This window comes from Felis catus, chromosome X (genome assembly GCF_018350175.1).
Source record: "Felis catus isolate Fca126 chromosome X, F.catus_Fca126_mat1.0, whole genome shotgun sequence".
NCBI classification, from domain to species: domain Eukaryota; kingdom Metazoa; phylum Chordata; class Mammalia; order Carnivora; family Felidae; genus Felis; species Felis catus.
Window position 1 is genome coordinate 68571987 of NC_058386.1, and position 18676 is coordinate 68590662.

The following is an 18676-nucleotide window of genomic DNA, read 5'->3' on the forward strand; positions in this document are numbered from 1 at the left end:
AAAATTTATTTGAAGAAATAATAGCTGAAAACTTCTGTAATCAGAAGAAGGAAATGGACATCAAGATACAGGAGGAACAGAAATCCCTCAACAAAATCAACCCAATGTTGTCCACACCAAGATATGTATTTAAAATGGCAAAGAGTAGTGATAAAGAGAATTTTTAAAACAGCAAGATAAAATAAAACATTTATATACACGTGTGACACCTGTAAAAATGACTAAATTAAAAAGAAATAAATATTGGAGAGTATGTGGAGAAGAAGGAACCTTCTTGCACTGTTTGTAAGAACAAAAACTGGTGAGGCCAGTAAGGATGCGGGTTCCTCAAAAAAAATTAAAAATATTGGGGTACCTGGGTGGCTCAGTCAGTTGATCATCTGACTCGACTTTGGCTCAGGCCATGATCTTGCAGTCATGGGATCAAGCTCCGCATCAGTCTCTGCATTGAGCATAGAGCCTGCTTGAGAGTCTCTCTCTCTGTCTCTCTCTCTCTGTCTCTATCAAAATAAATAAACATTTTAAAAAATTAAGGAGAGATTTTTTGCTCTGCTGTAGGAACTTCCTGAAAACTGGTGGGTGTGAACTCCCCATTCCGTGGATGAGAGAGCAGGGTGATGCCACTTTTCCTATGCCCATCAGCACTGATAGAGTTCAGTGAGCAAGACAGTTCTCCCACAGGGGGCTGGAGCCACTTACACCAAGATCCACCCCCCTGAGCCCTGCAGGTGAATCTTTACTAGGACAAGTCACTCCAAGAACCATTGCATTGGGCCCCTCTCCCAGAAGACCAGCACATACCCCTTGCTTGCACCAAGTCTACTGATCATAGAGTGCTGCTAAGCTTCAGGTCTAAGGGAAATAGGATCTAGCCTATTAACATGCATACCAAAACATACCTAGTTAAATTGTGCCACATTTTGGACAAGGTCCAAACACTTCAAATGCAGGCAAGAAGAAACTTTTAGAGGACTGACTTGAGGAAAACAGAAGCCAAAACACAACAGCAGAGTGTACATTTTGAAACACTTCTTGAAGTGCCAGGACCTGGACAGTATAGAACCTCTTCTTAATATAGCCATTACTATCAGGACCATGAAATAAGAAGTTTCCTAACATACAAAAAACGGTGATGTAGACAAAATGACAAAATGGAGGAATTCATCTAAAAATAAAGAACAGGAAGAGGTCATGGCCAGAGATCTAATCAAGACAAAAAATAATATGCCAGATATAAGTAATACACCTGAACCAGAGTTTAAAAGACAATCTTAATAATACTAGCGAGGTTTTAGAAAAGCATAGAAGAAATTAGAGAATCCCTTTCTGCAGAGAGAAAATAACTAAAAACTAGTCAGACCAAAATAAAAAAATGCTATAACTGAGATACAAAACCAACTGATGCCATGCCAACAAGGATGGATGAATCCAAAGAAAGGATCAATAAGTCTGAAGACAAAATTATGGAAAATAATGAAGCCAAAAAGAAAAGAGAAAGAAAAATATTGGATCATGAATGCAGACTTATGGAACTCACCAAATCCTTAAGGCATAATAACATGCATATCATAGGAGTCTCAGAAGAAGAAGAGAGGGAAAAAGGGGCGGAAGGTTTATTTGAGTAAATTATAACTGAAAACATCCATAATCTAGGGAAGGAAACAGTAATCCAAATCCAGGAACCACACAGAACTTCCATCAAATACAACAAATTTGGCCAACCCTAAGACATATCAGCAAAATCTTCAAAACATAAAGATAAGGGAAGAATCCAGAAAGCATCAAGGGAAAAGAAATCAATAAACTGCAAGGGATGACAAAACAGGCTAGCAGTAGATTTCTCCACAGAAACCTGGCAGACCAGTAGGGAGTGGCATGATATATTCAATGTGCTTAAGGGGAAAAAATATGCAGCCAAGAATATGTTGTCCAACAAAGCTGTCATCAGAGTAGAAGGAGAGAAAGGGTTTAAGAAACCAGCAAAAATTAAAGGAGTTTCTGACCACTAAACCATCCCTGCAAAAAAATATTAGAGGCAACTCTTTAAGTGGGAAGGAAAGATCAAAAGCAGCAAAGACTAGAAAGGAACAAAGAAAATCTCCAGAAATAGCAACTTTACACAGTGCAATACCGCTAAAGTCTTATCTATCAATAATTACTCAGAATATAAATGGACTGAAAACTCCAATCAAAAGATATAGGGTATTAAAATGAATTAAAAGACAAGAATTTTCTATATGCTGCTTACAAGAGACTCATTTTAGACCTAAGGACACATCCAGCTTGAATGTGAGAGGATAGAGAAACATCTGTCATGTTATTGGATGATAAAAGAAAGCCAGTGTAGCCATACTTATATCAGACAAACTAGATTCTAAACCAAAGATAATAACAACACATGAAGAGAGAACTATATCATAGCTAAGGGGTCTACCCAATAAGAAGATCTAACAATTGTCAATAATTATGACAATATGATAACTAACTTGGTTACATCCATATATATAAATCAATTAATAACAAAGAAAAAGAAACTCATCAATGATAATACATTATTAGTATGGGACTCCAACACCCCGCTTACATCAATGGAAAGATCATCTAAGCAGAAAATCAACAAGGAAACAAAGGCATTAAATGACACACTGGACCAGATAGAATTAACGTACATATTCAGAACTTTTCATCCTAAAGCTGTGGAATACACATTCTTTTTAAGAGCACATGGAATATTCTCCATAATAGATCACATACTGAGTCACAAATCAGCCTGCAACAAGGTAAACTTTAACAAGTTAAAATTAACAAGTGTATATTGCAATGCACGTTTTCCAACTGCAACGCTATGAAACTTAAAGTCAACCACAAGAAAAAAAAATGGAAAGACCACAAATAATGGAGGTTAAAGAAAATCCTACTAAAGAATGAATCAGTTAACCATGAAATTAAAGAAGAAATTAAAAAATATGTGGAAACAAATGAAAATGAAAACACAATGATCTATGGTTTGTGTCCTTTGCTTTTGTAACAGCAAAGGTGGTCATAAGAGGGAAGTATATTGCAATACAGGCCTAAAACAAGAAACAAGAAAAATCTCAAATACACAACCTAACATTACACCTAAAGGAGCTAGAAAAAGAATCATAAATAAAGCCTAAAGCCATAAGAAGAAGGGAAATAATAAAGATTAGAGCAGAAATTAACAGTATAGGAATGAACAAACAAAGACGCAAAAAAAAAAAAAGAATAGATCAACAAAACTAGCTTGTTCTTTGAACTAATAAAATTGATAAAATCCTAGCCAAACTTATCAACAAGAAAAAATAAAGGACGCAAATAAATAAAATCACATATGAAAGAGGAGATATCACAGCCAACACCACAGAAATACAAACAATTATGAGAATATTATGAAAAATTACAGGCAAACAAACTGGGCACTCTAGAAGAAATGGATAAATTCCTACAAATAAATAAACTACCAAAACTAAAACAGAAAGAAATATAAAATTAGAACTGTTCTATAACTGGCAAAGAAAGTAAATTAGTAATCAAAAATCCCACAACAAACAAAAGTCCAGGGCTAGATAGCTTCCCGAGAGAATTCTACCAGACATTTAAAGAAGAGTTAATATTTATTCTTCTCAAATTATTCCAAAATATAGAAATTCAAGGAAAACTTCCAAACTCATTCTATGATGTCAGTATTACCTTGATTACAAAATCAGACAAAGACCCCATTATAAAAGAGAATTACAGGTCAATATCCCAGATGAACATGGATGTAAAAATGCTCAACAAGATACTACCAAATGGAATCCAATAACACATTCAAAGAATTATTCATGATGATCAAGTGGGTTTTATTACTGGGGTACATATGTGGTTCAATATTTTCAAATCAGTCAATGTGATACACCACATTAATAAAAGAAAGATGAGAATCATATGATCCTCTCAAAAGATGCAGAAAAAAAAAACATTTGATAAAATCAGCTTCCATTCTTGAATAAAATGCCCTCAGTAAATTAGGGACAGAGAGAATGTACCTCAATATCATAAAGCCCATATACTAAAGACCCATAGGTAATATTATCCTCAATGAGGAAAAATGGAGAGCTTTTCCTAGATCTATCGTCAGGAAGAAGACAGGAATGTCCATTATTACTACTGTTATTTAACATAGTACTTGAAGTTCTAACCTCAGCAATTAGACAACAAGAAGAAATAATAGGCATTACAACTATCAAGGAAGAAGTCAAATTTTCACTATTTGCAGATGACATGATACTATATGTAAGAAATCCAAAAGATTTCACCACAAAATTACTAGAACTGATACATTAATTCATCAAGGTTTCAGGACACAAAATCAAAGTACAGAAATCTGTTTCATTTTGATACACTGATATTGAAGCAGCAGAAAGTGAAAAAAGGAATTGATCCCATTTATAATTGCACCAAAAATCATAAGATGTCTAGGAATCAATGCAATCAAAGAGGTAAAAGATCTGTACTCTGACATGTACAGAACACTTCTGAAAGAAATTGAAGAGGACACAAAGAAATGGAAAAACATTCCATGCTAATGCACTGGAAGAACAAATTCTGTTAAAATGTCTATATTACCCAAAGCTATCTACAAATATCATGAACTTCCTATCATAATATTACCAGCATTTTTCACAGTGCTAGAATAAACAATCCTAAAATGTGTATGGAGCCACTAAAGACCCCAAATGGCCAAAGCAATCTTGAGAGAGATAAACAAAAGCTGGAGATATCATAATTCTGGAATTCAAACTACATATTAAAAAAAGTTGTAGTCATCAAGACAATATGTACTGACACAAAAAATAGACACATAGTTCAAATGGAACAAAATAGAAAACTCAGAAAAGAACCCACAAGTACTGATCAACTAATTGTCAACAAAACGTGAAAGAATATCCAATGGCATCAACAAAATAGGAAAGAATATCTAATGAAAAAAGTGTCTTCAACAAATGGTGTTGGGGAAAACTGGACAGCAACATGCAAAAGAGTGATACTGGACCATTTTTGTACACCATACACAAATGTGGGACAAGAAACTATCAAAATTCTTAGGGGAGAACACAGGCAGCAACATATATGACTTTGGCCATGGCCACATTTTACTAGACCCGTCTCCAAAGGCAAGGGAAATACAAGCAAAACTAAATTATTAGGAGTTCGTGAAGATAAACAATCAACAAAACTAAAATATAACCTATGGAATGGGAGAAGATATTTGCAAATGACATATCAGATAAAATATTAGTATCCAGTATCTATAAAGACCTTAAAAATCTCAACACCCAAAAAATAAATAAACCAGTTAAGAAGTGGGCAGAAGACACGAATAGATATTTTCCCAAAGAAGACATCCAGATGGCTAACAGGCATGTCAAAAGATCCTCAACATCGCTCATCATCAGGATAATACAAACCAAAACCATAATGAGATGCCACCTCACACCAGTCAGAATGGCTAAAATGAACAACATAGGAAACAGGTGTTGGCTAGGATGCGGAGAAAGGGTACCATTCTTACACTGTTGTTGGGAATGCAAACTGGTGCAGTCACTCTGAAAAAGAGTATAAAGGTTCTTCAAAAATTAAAAATTGAATTATCTTATGACCCAGCAATGGCACTAGTAGGTATTTACTCACAGGGTACCAAAACACTGATTCAAAGGGACAAATGCATGTGGACATTTACAGCAGCATTATCAATAATAGTCAAATTATGGAAAGATCGATGAATGGATAAAGATGTTAAATACACACACACACACACACACACACACACAGAATGGAAAACAACTTGGCCATTAAAAAGAATGAAATCTTGCCATTTGCAACAATGTTGATGGAACTAGAGTCTTTTATGCTAAGCAAAATAAGTCAGAGAAAGACAAATATCTATTGTTTCACTCATATGCGGAATTTAAAAAACAAAACCAGTGAACAAAGGGGAAGGGAAGTAAAAATAAGATAAAAACAGAGGGAGGCAAACCATAAGAGACTCTTACATAAAGAGAAAAATTTGAGGGTTGCTGGAGGGGAAGTAAGTGGCAGGATGGGCTAAATGGGTGATGGCTATTGTTAAGAAGGGCACCTACATATAATGAACACTGGTATTATATGTAGGTGATGAATCACTGAATTCAACACCTGTAATCAATTTTACCATATATGTTAACTGACTAGAATTCAAATAAAAACTTGAAATAAAAAAATAAAAACATGCAATAAATGAGGATAGATAAACATGGTGGAACAAACGTATTTTGTCCAGTCACAAAGCCATGTACTTTCTCAGATTAATTCATTTAACTTTGTACAGCTATGTGATCACAGAAGATTTTTATTAAACATCTTAAATACAGTCTACACTTCTAAATCATTGCTTTTTTTGTTACTTGTAGATATGTATGTCATTAGTTTAGTGAGCCCCACAAGATATTTTCTCCAGGCAATTTGGAATCCCAGTTAATCATCTCCAAAGATATGTCAATCAGCACCTACATATTTCTAGTTTTTAATAAAATAGTTACAAATTTTATTGGATAACATTTCTAACTGCTTTTCAAAAATTAGAATCTTTGAATGATTTAACTTTTTTACAATTTGAATTGTATATCCTAAATACTGTTTCTTTAAAACAATGGATATGGATATTTTTTTTACAAAACTTATATTTGTCACTTATAAACATCCCTATTTTAAAAATTGGGGTTTATTTTTATTTTTGAGAGAGAGAGAGTGGGCATCAGTGGAGAAGGAGCAGAGACAGAAAGAGGGAGACAGAGGATCCAAAGGGGGCTCTGCACTGACAGCAGAGAGCTGATTTGGGGATTGAACTCAACAACCAGGAGATCATGACTAGAGCCAAAGTCAGACACTAAACCAACTGAACCACCCAGGCACCCCAATTTAAAAACCTTTAAAACTCATTTTCAACAAAGTATAATGTGGTGATTAAAATGTCTTAATCTCAGAATAATTTTAGTAAACATTTTTTAGAGAACCTGGATATTGAAGAAGATCTCAAAAACATCTGACCTAATCTCAGCCCACTCTGTCCTATTTTTATTCATGCTTCACAAATCTATTACAGCTTCTCTTCACTACAGGAGACAGGGATTCTTGTAAACTTACTTTTTAATGCTATTTCTGTAATATTTTGTCCTCCAAACATTGTGGCTAAATAGTAATATAAAAATATAATTCTGTATTTTCCTCACATTATTGTTTTATGTAAGAGCCAGTCAACTGGCAGATAACAAGTAAATCTTAACTAAAGAGCAGATAGGTGCTAGAAACTATAAACCAGTCAGCTTACTATTGATGCCCAATGAAAGTCTCAACTAGATTATGAAAAACTTTTTGTGAGAACTTAAAAATTCCAGGGCTGATCATGGGAGTCATCATACTTTCACCAAAACAACTCATGTTGAAGAAGTTTCATTTTTTTTCTGATCGTATTACTAGATGGAACTGCCACACATAATGGTAGCCTTTTAACAAATCATTAAACATTTCACACCAGGGGCCTGGACTATATATGATTATCTAAGGTCTTTTCTCACTTTTAAATCCCATATGTTTAGGGCGCCTGGGTGGCTCAGTTGGTTAATTGTTCAAGTCTCAGAGTTTAGGGAGCCTGGGTGGCTCAGTTGGTTAAGTGTTCAAGTCTCGGTGTTGACTCAGGTCATGATCTCATGGTTTTTTGAGTTTGAGCCCCATATCAGGCTCTTTGCTGACAGTGTGGAGCTTGCTTGAGATTCTCACCCTCTCTCTCTCTCTCTCTCTCTCTCTCTCTCTCTCTCTGCCCCTCCCCTGCTCATGCTGTCTCTGTCTCTCTCAAAATAAACAAATAAACTAAAAAAAATTAAAAATAAATAAATAAAATAAATCCCATGTGTTTCAACTAGTAGATACAAGATGAATTCTTATTGGAAGAAATCTATCCATTATTTGATGTGCAAGTGCATACTTGTGCAACCATAGACTGAAACTAAGAACAAAAAATCATAAAACATGTGTCTGTTTGCCATCTGGATGCCTTGAAAAAGTATATTTAATATAAAAATTAAATTAAATTAAATTAAATTAAAAATCATAAAACATTTTACAAATAAGTTTGGATTTAAATATAAATAATACTATATATACATTTGAAAACAAATAAATATGTATTTGCAAATTATGGTATATCCTTAAGGGGAGATAGTATGTGGGGCACCTAGCTGGTTCAGCCTGAAGAGTATGTGACTCTGGATCTTGGGGTCATAAGTTCAAGCTCCCCATTGGGTGTAGAGATTAGTAAATAAATAAATAAATAAATAAATAAATAAACTTCAAAATGCCCTTAAAAAAAGAGGAAATAGTATTCAACCTCTAAAAGTATTTAGGAAGAGTTTATAATAACAGAGAATTTATATAATATAATGTTAAGTTGAAAAGATCGGCATAGGGGCGCCTGGGTGGCGCAGTCGGTTAAGCGTCCGACTTCAGCCAGGTCACGATCTCGCGGTCCGGGAGTTCGAGCCCCACGTCGAGCTCTGTGCTGATGATGGCTCAGAGCCTGGAGCCTGTTTCCGATTCTGTGTCTCCCTCTCTCTCTGCCCCTCCCCCGTTCATGCTCTGTCTCTCTCTGTCCCAAAAATAAATAAACATTGAAAAAAAATTTAAAAAAAAAATAAAACATCAGCATATAAAATTTCTTAAAGTCTTAACCACAATTATATGTATAGATATTTAAAAGCAAGAAAAAATGGAAAAATGCCACCAAAATATGAAATGTGAGTGATGGGATTGTTTTTTTTTATTAGATATTTATAAATTCTCAAAAAAAAGCTACTGAAAAGCTGAATACAGTCTTAAGTCATAATAACAAAATTATAGTTTATTGTTAAAAGAAGCAATAGTCCCTTTGTGATTTGCACTGCTCAAATATCACCCACATTACTTTATTTTTTTTTCAATATGTGAAGTTTATTGTCAAATTGGTTTCCATACAACACCCAGTGCTCATCCCAAAAGGTGCCCTCCTCAGTACCCATCACCCACCCTCCCCTCCCTCCCACCCCCCATCATCCCTCAGTTTGTTCTCAGTTTTTAAGAGTCTCTTATGCTTTGGCTCTCTCCCACTCTAACCTTTATTTTTCCTTCCCCTCCCCCATGGGTTTCTGTTAAGTTTCACCCACATTACTTTAGTTCATTACATTGTAAAAGTCATTTTGACTATACCAGAATGTTAAGGTGCTAAGTGTATGGAATCTAGGATAGTGAGTGCTATGGGCTAAATTGTGTACCCCTTCCAAATTCGTATGTTGAAGACTAATCCCTTATGATGACTATGTCTGGAGATATGGCCTTTAGAAGGCAATTAAGGTTAAATAAGGTCATAAGAGTGGGATCCTAATCGGATAAAATTTTTGAGGAAGATTCTCTCTCTCTCTCTCTCTCTCTCTCTCACACACACACACACACACACACACACACACACACACACGTGAGGACACAGCAAGAAGAAAGCCATCTGCAAGTAAGGAAGATAGACTTCAACAGCACCAGACCCAACCATGCAGGCATCCTGATCTTGGCCTTCCAGCTCACAACTGTGAGAAATAAATGTCTGTTGTTTAAGCCATCTAGTCTATGGTATATTTTATGGCAGCTTACACAGACTTATACAGTGAGTGATCTTAAAACCACTTCAGCAATGAATGCATAAAGTAACTGAGGACATTAAGAATAGAAAAAAAAAGGAAGAAGGTGAGGCATAGAAATTTTTTTCAGATATTTAAAGAGATGGCATATAGAAACAGAAATTGTCTCACCAAACTATAAGGTTAAAAGGCTTGAGTTCAATACAGGAAATAGCTTTCCAACAAAGCTGTGCGGAAATGGAATAAGATTCATTTGGATGTGGTAAGCTCCTTACCAGGTGACATATTCCAGTAAAGACTAGAGGACTATTGGTTAAGAATGTTGTAGAAGAGATTTCTGCATTAATTTTGATGACTTTTGAAGTTCCATCTAACTACAACTTTCTCTGTCTCCAGGTTTTATTATAACATTCCACACTGTAGAAATTAATTGTCCTATAATATATTAATTATCCCTGAAATTATCTCAGTATGGTTTCTATACTTTTATTTCAGTCTTTCCTTAAAACATTAGGAACGAAGCAAAACCTCATATAGAGGCCTACCACATGCTCCTAGAGAACTCTGATTCACTGGCCATTAACCTTTCCATAATACAGCTGTGTTTTAAGTAACTATTTTTACAGGTTCTCTATACCTGTACCTGCATTATTTATTTAAAATCTACTTTGACATAATTATCTTCTAATAAAAATTAACATTCTCACCTGTGTTGGTCCATTTATTTGATTAACCTAATTTCCCTCCAATGTGAATGGTGACAATGAAAACTGGTAAAATAATAACTTTAAAATGTATAAATCTTTGAGAGAAACTTAATTTTCCTACACAAAAAGCAAAAAAAAAAACCTCAAAACATTGAATGTTTATGGTACTAGGCCTTAACTACTATTTATAGCTTTATTTGCATGGGAGAGTATTTCTGAATTTAAACTCAAGACAACAGAATATCATCTCCTTCCACTTCAGTATTAGAACCAGACTCCCAGTCTTGGCAGAGGTAGATAGACATGTGCCTCAATCCTACTCCTGTAACATTTTTCCCTGTGAAGGTTTCATGGATGGATTTCAGGGATAGAAACAGTTTACAAGGACTCTGTTTCCAGAGGATGCTCCACATGCCAGTGATAAAGTTGAAATGTTTGAGAAAGCCCCACAGGGTCCCTTGTATTAAGGAGAGAGATTTTCAGCAGTGATGAATAGATTCCAGAAGACATGCCAGGGTACAAAAGAAGAAAACAAGAGTGGGGGTGAAGAAGAGGGCAATTACCATTGCAATTGAGTGGTACTAGGAGAACAAGTGATAGTAGTTTCTGAATAGGAAAGCAAGAGCCATGCTCATACATGTTTGTTAAAAGCTCCTATATTGGGAAATACATGCAGTGAGGAATTGACATCTAAATGAAACCAAATTAATACAGACTATAGAAATCTCACAATAGAATAATGGAACAAATATTATTTAAATAATGAACCATTATTGAACATTATTATATGTCAAGCACTATGGTAAATATGATGAACAATTTATATGCATCATGCCATTTAATTCTTACAATAACTCCATGAGGCAGGTTCTAATACTAACCTCATTTTTGTAATTCTTATAACAACTCCATGAGGCAGGTTCTAATGCTAACCTCATTTTTCTAAAGGGAAGTCAGTTTAAAAATGATATGGATTTAAGTTCACTTATTAACAGGTGGGGCTGAGATACAAACTCGGGTCCATGTAACTCAGCTCAACTCAAATAATCACTCTTCTATTATGTAAATGCTTCAATGTTTTGGCCCAAAATGTTGTCACAAATACCTTAATAATTTAATTTACACATTAAAATATTTACTGGTTATAAAGAAGCATATTTAGATTTCTATTTGAAATAAATGATAATTGGGAGATCTATCTTTTTTAAAAAAATCATTTTTGTGTTTATAATTTTGTTGGACATTCCAGTATCAGATGCAGCTATCACTAGTCTCATTTATCATCCACATATATATTTTCCAAGGATGAAATCCAGGTTACTTCACAAATTCTGCAATTGTCCTCACTGAGAACTAAGCAATATTTGGCTTTGTCCCATGACCTTATCTCTCAATTTGAGGCAATTCCAGTCAATGTGTTGAACATTAAAAAGTACATTTCGTCACTCAATACCATCTATAAATCATTCCACTCCTTCTGGGCCCCTAATCATTTGATAAAACATTTTACCATAAACAAATTTTGGGGCCACTGTGTGATTATTCCCACTTGGAAAATATACAGTTTCCCCTCCTGAAACTAGAACAGAAGGTCTGAGAGAAAGGAAATTATTAAGCATTCTACTGAGTTTTTTCTCCCAAACAAAAACTAAGATAGAGGTCAATGAATAAGTATGTGCAGACTGGAACTTGAATCCTCTGGGGTGACTGTAGGCTAATTAATAATTAATGCCAGAGCCATGGTGTTTGAAATGCAGATGTGATAACTGTAGGCCTGGCAGTGCTGTTCAGAGGAAGCAGATTTAGATGCTATAGGGAATAGGCACTCCCTTGCCGGCTGGCTCAGCGATCCAGCCTGGGTGCAAAGCAGGGCCTATGGTTTAGATTATATTCCCCTCAGCTGTTAATTACCTGAACCTACTTTGAAGTTCTTCTCTTTTTATCCTCTGCATGAAAAGAGATTGGTTCAGCCAAGGGACTTAGAGAAATGATCAAATACATGGGGTGGGGGGGTAGGGGGTGGTAATAGAACTTCAGATATAAGAAGATAACGAAGAAAAACACATAGTAGAACATATAAGAACATACATTATTAGGAAATGTTGAATTGTGATTTATTGTGTCAAGTACATTGTATTTTGCTCAGTTCTAATGAAGTTTATTTTAAGTATATGTATAAATTTTCTCTGAATAGGTATAACAAAGAATTTCCATCTGTATTATTATACAGTGACTTGACAAGAGACAGGTGTTTTACAATGTCATATTTAATTTAATAAAGTCATTTAAATGTCTTCATATTTCAAACTACTTACTGATAAGGACTTTAACAGAATCAGCAACAAACTGCTTCTATATAACCTATTTGTGATCAAATCACTCATTCTCAGAGCACAAACAGAAGTTACCATTGTTTAAAGGGGAAGATAGAGGATATTGGAAAATTCTGGAAATAGGCTGCAGTTGAGACAAATATGAAAATGTATGACAGTAAGATTAGCTGCATTAAAAAGCAGCCTGTTTTTTTTCAGGGTATGTGTTTATATGCATGCAATTTAAAGAAGCATAATCATTAACTAGTAAGTGAATTGCAGCATGCCTGGATTAGATGTAAATGCCAAGGTTTGTTTGTTTTTTTTTTTTTTTCCTATTTTAAATATTGTTAGTGCAGCTACTTCAGACAAAGCACTTTTCTGAGATACATTCCACTTGCACATGAACAAAAATCTTCCTTTTGGTGCACTAGAATGCAGTCATGAAATAGCTAATTTTCAGTTGTGAGAAGTATCTTTGTAACTTTCTGACAGAAAAATGGCACTGAAAGCACCATCAAAGGAAAATCTGTACCTATATTGAAACTGACACCTGTGGATGCAGTATCATCTGACTAAAGTGACATCAAATGCCCACAACCAAATGAGTGAGTGATGATCACTATCAGATATAATACACAGGCCTCCATGCAGAGATTTGGGTTTGGAGTTCTATTTTAATTATGGTCCATTTCTATTTAAAAGAACACTTTTGTGAAGAGAGTCCTTAAACTTTTAAATAAGGATGAAAAACTAGAAATTTGCTCTTTAGAATTTATTGCTCAATGCAAGTTCCAAAAAAAAAAAAAAAAAAGTAGGGCTTGCATCGTTGCACAATTTAAATTATTTTAAGCGAGAAAATAGTCATGTAACTAAAGGTCGTCTATGAAAAAGAAAACACACTGGGAATTTTTACAATTTGATGTGTAATATATCTTTCCCAGTTGTGGTTTTAATTCTAAGAACACATATACACCAACACTAAGATTATGTAAAACTAACAACAAAAAACAAATTCATCTCCATGCAATTTAAATTCTAATACTAACCTAAAGCAGGGGGACCCAATTCACAGAAAGCAAGGGCCTACTTTCATACTGATTTTATCTCTAGTCAGCTATCTCTTTTGTATTATATTGCTAGAGTCCAAAGTGTTAATCAAAATGTAGCAATTTTTTTTCCAAGCTTTAAATACAAACTTTGTATGTTGAATTCTCTGCTACTAAGAGAAATGGAAAATAAAAATAAAGAAGTGCTTGAAAAGTGTATAGCAGCAACTCAGAGGCAAAATTAAGACAAAATAAAACAAAAAATTAAAGTCAACCACTTAGATTAGCACTTAAGATTTTCATGGCCATAACTCTTTTACTCTATGAACACTCATGATTATTCATGAGTTGTGAATTTTAAAACACAAACACAGAACAAAACGTATTTCCTAAACTGGAACTGAAGCAGTCTTCCAGAATTAAAGTCCAAGCTTTTGAATTATTTTTCCTTAAAACCAAATGAAACTGCATTTAAGACTCATCACATTCAGACTTCATTTATGTGTGTTTGTATTTTATTTTAATGTTTGTTATAATAACAATATGCTAACAAATCTATTTATATAATTTTATTTATACATTTTTAAGTCTTCCATTACTTGGACAATCTAACTTAAGGAGAAATGTATTTGAAAACATTATCTCCAGATACATATCAACTTTTAGTTTAGAGATATATGCACAGCAGAGATATAAACTAAAACAGCACAATGATATCACCACAAATATTAGGTTAAGTTTTCCATTTTATTTTAGCCTGTATGTTTACATCCCTACTTCCCTCACCCCCACATGACTGTCTCTTCCACTAAGAATTGCATATTTTGTAAAGATTTATTCAATTAGTTAAAGCACATTAGATGAAGTTTTAATATAATTTAGTGACACAAATTTACTCTACTTTCAAGGTCATAATATATTTTAGAAAGCAATGTTAAAAATGACTACATAGACACCAATATTTAAGTTGTAGAAACTTGAAGCCATAATTTGTATACTTTTTATATTAATTTTGGACAACTAAAGCATTCTTCTCTATGCCAATTCTATTTTAAATGTTTTTTTTTTATCTCTTGACATATCCTTTCCCCAGTTCATTTCCAATCATGTGTTCATACTGTAAAACTTCTTGTGACTAGAAACTCTTATACACATATTCATTATTCTGAGTACACTACAATCTAAAATGTAGTTAGATTATCTACTTTGTGTCCTTTTTACCTGCAACTACAGGGAGATTGAAATGAAGTTCTTAGCTCTTTATTAGTAAAAAGCATTGGAAAAACAAATAGATCTTAACAGAAATGTTTTTCTGCCTTCCAGTATGAGTGATGTGTGTTGCATGTACTATGCACTGCAAAGTAGAGGAAGACTTCTGTACCCTGCAAAAGGAAAAGTAAAACATTGTAAAATGATTTTAATGAAATCATAACATTAAAATAGTTTTATATTAAACCCTGCTAATTTTCTAGGTGAAGGCTGTTAAGTGAATGTAAGGAAACATTAAAAGGGAATTGAATTTGCATTCCTTAGGCTACAGGCACGTGTTTACATGACCTTTAAAACAGAATTAAAGCTGTAGCATCAGCAGCTGTAGGCAATTCACATTACTAAGGCAATCAAATCAGAATGCTAAACTAACTATAAAACATAAACAGATAGAGAATCATGTCAATTCACTAGGTTTACTTGCAATGTACTTCTACACTACTAGTCATTTCAAAGCAGTTTGCAGATCCACCATATCAGAAGTACTCCAATACATCTTAAAACAGAGTGTCCAGCTAAGAGTATGTAAGCTATGAGCACTTTAAAATAGCTTTATCAACAAACCTCCATCATTCATCCGAGATAACTTATTTCATGATCATTACTTACTTTGAGCAATCGCGTCCAAAAGTAAGCATCATGCCACAAAGACAAAATTATCTCCAATATGTTATGTGTGTCATAGATGATTTTTACTTACAAACAAGTATTATAAAGAGTTTATAAAGGATGCTTAAAGGCTAGTGAAAGTTAACTGCACTTTTTTTTTTACTCTCAACTTCATTGTATTGTTCCTCAACACTCCCAAGCTTTCCAACAACTATATTCTTATTTTCTTTCATAGAAAGATTGGATATCACACCTTTTAAAATACAGTAGAATGGATTATTAAACAGAGCTTTAAATCTAATTGTCTGGGAAAAGACTTGTTCTAAGAAAATGAAAGAGAAGAATAAGTATTTTATAATGCAAGTCATCATCTCACTAGAAGTGTTTTGAGAAAGCTTGGTCTCTCAATTTCTAGCAGTAAAATCTCAAAAAAAATTCTATTTTTACTGAAGTGTTTCTGTTTTTGTGTTGTGACTTATTTTCCTCCTCTTTAGAAAACTTTTCAGACTCCTCAAGAAAATTGAAAACATACAGAATATATTTGAAAAACGGTTATTCTACATTGCAGGGAACAAAAAGGGGGTAGAACTCAAATGTTTCTCTCCATCACTAATATGAGTATTTGTATAGGGCAAATCTCAGTTTTTTACAAAGCTGTCAACAAGCTATTAAAAGAAAACCAAAATTCCACAGTTCTAACACTCAGCTTCTGCAGATTTGAGATCCATGCTCAGAGTTCAGATAGTTTGTGAAGGCAATTTACACTCAGATAGGTGTGTTCTTCAATCTGTAAATGTTCATCCATGCAAACTATCTCTCTCTCTCTCTCTCTCTCTCTCTCTCTCTCTCAATCTCTCTCTCTCTCTCTCTCTCTCTCTCTCTCTCTCTCTCTCACACACACACACACACACACACACACACACAATATGTGTGTGATCCATTTGTTTAGAGGGGGATCTAATGTTTATGTCACGCACCTGGGGAAGTATTTATTTAAAAATAAAAATGAGGGGCGCCCGTGTAGCTCAGTCAGTTGTCAGCGGGCCTCACATGGGGCTCTGTGATGAGAGCAAGGAGCCTTCTTAGGATTCTCTGTCTCTTTCTGTCTCTCCTCTCCCCCACTTGCTCAAATGTACACTTTCTCTCTCTCTCAAAATAAATAAACATTAAAAATAAACTTATTTTTTTAAATAAATAAAAATAAAAATGAGTGCAGAAGTAATTAAATTATAGTTTTACTGCAAACAGGAACCTCAATCTCTTTCCAAAAGTAGACGTAGTAAGAAGAGGATAGGTAGAAGAAAGGAGACAGTCTCATTCTCATTATCATTTTAATAAGCTAAAATGAATATTTAGGATATATAAAAGAAATTTGAATGTTGATATTTAGATTGCCCTAACCATGTTTCCTTAGAAACCTAAGGTTTCTCTGGCCCCTGTCAATTGTTAAAAAAAAGGAAATTTGCTTTTCTTTTTTTTTTGAAATTTGGTATTTTTAAGGAGGTTTAGGCAGGTTTAAATCCTGCTGGCCTTAAAGTGATCTGAATTAATATTTTAGTGTCTGGACAAAACATTTTAGGGTGACTTTCACCACTCTCATCTTCCCACACACACTCAAGAAGATTCATGGAGATGATGCTGTCATACACACCCTTCCGAGGGAGTGTCACTGAATCAGAGTTGTGGTAACATAAAGCATTTGTCAGTGAAAGGGCTGGACCTTGCCTCCTGAGAAAGGGTTACCTTCAGCACATTACCTTTGTGCAGGACTACAGAGGGAAGCAATGTCTTAGGATTGTTCAAGGGGGCTCATACATAAAGGGCAGAGGCTTCCCAGGGACAAAGATGCTCAGCAAGGCTAGCCAGGTCCAGGGAATCCTGAGAGACAAACTACTGCAGGCTACCAAGCTCACACAGCTGCCGTGGTGCTGGCTCTTCTAGATTCTTGCTCCCTCCTTCCACTCCCAACCAGCTTCATTAGGCCTTGCCTCTATCCCCGGGATCCTGCTTCAAATAGAGGACAAGAGCCTCTGGAAGGTAGAGCAATGGGAGCCAGGAAGCTGGCAAAATAAGCCCCTCTTGCTAGCTGCCTAAGTTTTGGGATGGGACCAATTTGGCTTAAAAGATTGTCATTCACCAAATTATCTTAAGATGGGAATTCTCAGTTTAACACCCCCACCCTTGTTGTGGCTCAGGCACCTTTATGCAGATGTATCTGAGAGGCTAAAGTCAGTTCCAACCTTTGGGCTTCATTTGAGCATCTTACCCAGGTTACCTTGAAGGTGAGTCATCCTGTTGCTGCCCAGATTTCTCCCTGTCCTGCCTAGGCCATGTGCGGAGCTTTGGGCACAGCTCCTTGATTCTCTCTGATCCTGATTTTCTGCAGATTGGAGTAAACAAACTTGGGTTCTTGACAACACCAGAATTTAGAGCAGGCTAGCCACAGGGTCATAGGGGAGGAGCAGACCCACCAAGGAGAAAGACCTCTTGAGGGGCTAGGTTCTTTTGTTGGATGCCTGAGTGCTTGAACGTTAAAAAGAGACTCCAAAAAAATTCTTGCATATAAAATGCACACATGTGATGGCATGTGTTCATAAGCAGCTGGAAACCAAAATACTAGATCAAGTAGATCTAGTTTTCAAGCAGGGGAGCCAAACTGATTCCCCCAGTTGAGAGTAAGGTAAACGGCCAGAGAGGGCTCAAAAAAAGTTACTGAAGATGGAGATTTTAATAGCACTCAGGAAACCTACACTATTTCCTCAATAGTGAACACAACAAAAATCACAACAGAGAAAGTACTAATATTCTTGTAAAAATTGAGAGTCAAAAATGTCCTTGCAAAGTGGACTTTTCCTCAAACATGTTTCTCTTTCCCTAGACCTCATTCTCTCTCTCTTACATAAATATACATATTCATATATGTAATACATATATGAATTACTTCTTTCCTGGAGTAATTTTCAGGACTTCTTTCCTGACACCCACCCCATATATGTAATACATATATGAATATGTATATATACATTTTT